Here is a 4,224-nt window from a genome sequence, read left to right on the forward strand (position 1 = left end):
TCCCCAAGCGCCATCCCCGACCGCCACCACCCGACCGCCACCAGCCGACCGCCACCAGCCGACCGCCACAAGGCGACAGCCACCATCCCCAAGCGCCATCCCCGACCGCCACAAGGCGACCGCCACCAGCCGACCGCCACAAGGCGACAGCCACCATCCCCAAGCGCCACCAGCCGACCGCCACCAGCCGACCGCCACAAGGCGACAGCCACCATCCCCAAGCGCCACCCCCGACCGCCACCCCCCGACCGCCACCAGCCGACCGCCACAAGGCGACCGCCACAAGGCGACAGCCACCATCCCCAAGCGCCACCCCCGACCGCCACCCCCCGACCGCCACCAGCCGACCGCCACAAGGCGACAGCCACCATCCCCAAGCGCCATCCCCGACCGCCACCCCCCGACCGCCACAAGGCGACCGCCACCAGCCGACCGCCACAAGGCGACAGCCACCATCCCCAAGCGCCACCCCCGACCGCCGCCCCCCGACCGCCCCAAGGCGACCGCCACCAGCCGACCGCCACAAGGCGACAGCCACCATCCCCAAGCGCCATCCCCGACCGCCACCAGCCGACCGCCACCAGCCGACCGCCACAAGGCGACAGCCACCATCCCCAAGCGCCATCCCCGACCGCCACCAGCCGACCGCCACAAGGCGACAGCCACCATCCCCAAGCGCCATCCCCGACCGCCACCAGCCGACCGCCACCAGCCGACCGCCACCAGCCGACCGCCACAAGGCGACAGCCACCATCCCCAAGCGCCACCCCCGACCGCCACCAGCCGACCGCCACAAGGCGACAGCCACCATCCCCAAGCGCCATCCCCGACCGCCACCAGCCGACCGCCACAAGGCGACAGCCACCATCCCCAAGCGCCACCCCCGACCGCCACCAGCCGACCGCCACCAGCCGACCGCCACAAGGCGACAGCCACCATCCCCAAGCGCCACCCCCGACCGCCACCAGCCGACCGCCACCAGCCGACCGCCACAAGGCGACAGCCACCATCCCCAAGCGCCATCCCCGACCGCCACCACCCGACCGCCACCAGCCGACCGCCACCAGCCGACCGCCACCAGCCGACCGCCACAAGGCGACAGCCACCATCCCCAAGCGCCACCCCCGACCGCCACCAGCCGACCGCCACAAGGCGACAGCCACCATCCCCAAGCGCCATCCCCGACCGCCACCAGCCGACCGCCACCAGCCGACCGCCACCGGCCGACCGCCACCGGCCGTTCGCGGTGTGCGCCGCCGTTCCCCAAGCACCCTCCGGGACGAAGCCGGAGCCGGAGAATAGCAGCGGCCGTGCGTAAAAGCTGCGGCCGGGCCTCGCGGAAGGTCCCCGGGCAGCGAGCTGCCGAGCCCCGGCCTCCAGCTTCCACCAGATAATAGGACCGGGCGCGCGCAAAAGCTGCGGCCGGGCCTGGCGGAAGGTCCTCGGGCATCCAGCGAGATCACACGGCCCCCACCGGAGGCGGCTAGCGCCTCCGTAGAGTAGTGCCGGCCCGTGGAAGCGGCCGCCCGTCAGCCTGCGTTGCCGCTGGTCGAAAAATGCACTAAGTGCCAAACCCCATTCATTTACAACGGCGTGTCCGCCAGAGGGCGCACTTCCCCCGGCGGACCAGCCGGCGGGGCTCGTTAGAGAGTGTATCCGCCTGGCAGTGCCTCCTGGACGGCCTGTATTCCGGACCGCGACCGCTAACTTACGGGAGCCTAAACGGCCCGCGGACCAGCCGGCGGGTCCTCCGTGAAAGCCTATCCGCCTGGCGGTGCCTCCTGGACGGCCTGGATTCCGGACCGCGACCGCTAACTTACGGGACCCTAAACGGCCCGCGGACCAGCCGGCGGCTCCTCCGTGAAAGCCTATCCGCCTGGCGGTGCCTCCTGGCCGGCCTGGATTCCGGACCGCCACCGCTCACTCGCGGGACCCTAATCGGCCCGCGGACCAGCCGGCGGATCCTCCGTGAAAGCCTATCCGCCTTCGCCGGTTCCCCGGCCGGCCACGGGTGGCGAGAATCCGGCCTCCTCGCCCGGAGCGCGCTTCGACTTGGGCGAAAAATGCACCAAGTGCCAAACCCCATTCATTTACAACGGCGTGTCCGCCAGAGGGCGCACTTCCTCCGGCCGGCGGGGCTCGTTAGAGAGCGCGTCCGCCTTGGCCGGTTCCCCGGCCGGCCACGGGTGGCGAGAATCCGGCCTCCTCGCCCGGAGCGCGCTTCGACTTGGGCGAAAAATGCACCAAGTGCCAAACCCCATTCATTTACAACGGCGTGTCCGCCAGAGGGCGCACTTCCTCCGGCCGGCGGGGCTCGTTAGAGAGCGCGTCCGCCTTGGCCGGTTCCCCGGCCGGCCACGGGTGGCGAGAATCCGGCCTCCTCGCCCGGAGCGCGCTTCGACTTGGGCGAAAAATGCACCAAGTGCCAAACCCCATTCATTTACAACGGCGTGTCCGCCAGAGGGCGCACTTCCTCCGGCCGGCGGGGCTCGTTAGAGAGCGCGTCCGCCTTCGCCGGTTCCCCGGTCGGCCGCGAACGGCGAAAAGCCGGCCTCTTCCCCCGGAGCCCGGTGGGCGAATTTTTTTTTTTTTTTTTTTTTTCAAAGTGCCAACGGCTCTCGCGCCGCGCTGCGTCCGCCTTCGCCGGTTCCCCGGTCGGCCCGAACGAGCGAAAATTCGGCCTCTTGCCCCGGAGCCCGGTCGGCGAATTATTTATTTATTTATTTATTTATTTATTTTTCCAAAGTGCCAACGGCTCTCGCGCCGCGATGCGTCCGCCTTCGCCGGTTCCCCGGTCGGCCACGAACGGCCAAAAATCGGCCTCTCCCCCCGGAGCCCGGTCGGCGAATTATTATTTATTTATTTATTTATTTATTTATTTATTTATTTTTCCAAAGTGCCAACGGCTCTCGCGCCGCGATGCGTCCGCCTTCGCCGGTTCCCCGGTCGGCCACGAAGTATTGCGCATGATTATACGCGATGTTAATATTTATTTAATTATTAAATAAATACATACATGTGTTTATTAATGATATACGCGATGTTAATATTTATTTAATTATTACCTATATTATGAATAAACTAACGGTGATTTTACACGATTTGACTACATACGTGACCGTGATATAGTGCCGAGGGCTCCCGCGCCGTCACGCGTCCGCCTTGGCACGGGTCGCCCGCGGCAGCGAGCGTTCGGCTCGCGGGGGTCCGCGGGGTGTTATTAGGGAGTGCGGCAGCCGTGCCGAGGCTCCGGCCGGCCGCCGGAAGTCCGGCGGGGGAGCGTCGGAGCTCCGCGAGGCCGGCCGGGGAGCCTCTTAGTCATCGCCCGCGCTCGCGGTGGTCCCGGTCGCTTAAAGTGCCACGGGAGGCGTAGCGATGCCAGTGAGTGTGCGCCAAGTGCGAGAGGCGGTGCATTTACGCGCCGTGTCCGCGAGAGGGAGGCAATTCCCCGTTGCGACCTCCGGGAGATCAGCGGGCCGTTCAAATCGCTTAGCCGGGGTGCCGGGAGCCTCCTCGGGCGTCGAGTTAGGAGGGGGGCGCGCGGAGAACCGGCCGGAGGTCCCCTGGAAGCTCAGCGGGCCGTGGGAAACGCTTGGCCGGGGTGCCGGGAGCCTCGGCCGGCTTAAAAGTGAGGAGGAAAGCGCGCGGAGAACCGGCCGGAGGTCCCCTGGAAACTCAGCGGGACGTGGGAAAAAGCTCAGCCGGGGTGCCGGAAGCCTCGGCCGGCTTAAAACGTGAGGAGGAAAGCACCGGGAGAACCGGCTGGAGGTCTTCTGGAAGCTCAGCGGGCCGTTCAAAACGCTTAGCCGAGGTGCCTGGAGCCTCGGCCGGCTTACAAGTGAGGAGGAAAGCGCGCGGAGAACCGGCCGGAGGTCCCCTGGAAGCTCAGCGGGCCGTGGGAAACGCTTGGCCGGGGTGCCTGGAGCCTCGGCCGGCTTAAAAGTGAGGAGGAAAGCGCGCGGAGAACCGGCCGGAGGTCCCCTGGAAGCTCAGCGGGCCGTGGGAAAAAGCTTAGCCGGGGTGCCGGAAGCCTCGGCCGGCTTAAAACGTGAGGAGGAAAGCATCGGGAGAACCGGCTGGAGGTCTTCTGGAAGCTCAGCGGGCCGCCGAAAACGCGTAGCCGAGGTGCCGGGAGCCTCCTCGGGCGTCAAAAGTGAGGAGCGACGCACCCCCGAGAACCGCCTGGGTCCTCCAGCCACCGTTGAAAAAGACGTCGAGTCAGGC

Source organism: Syngnathus scovelli, unplaced genomic scaffold (assembly GCF_024217435.2).
Source record: "Syngnathus scovelli strain Florida unplaced genomic scaffold, RoL_Ssco_1.2 HiC_scaffold_491, whole genome shotgun sequence".
In the NCBI taxonomy this organism is placed as follows: domain Eukaryota; kingdom Metazoa; phylum Chordata; class Actinopteri; order Syngnathiformes; family Syngnathidae; genus Syngnathus; species Syngnathus scovelli.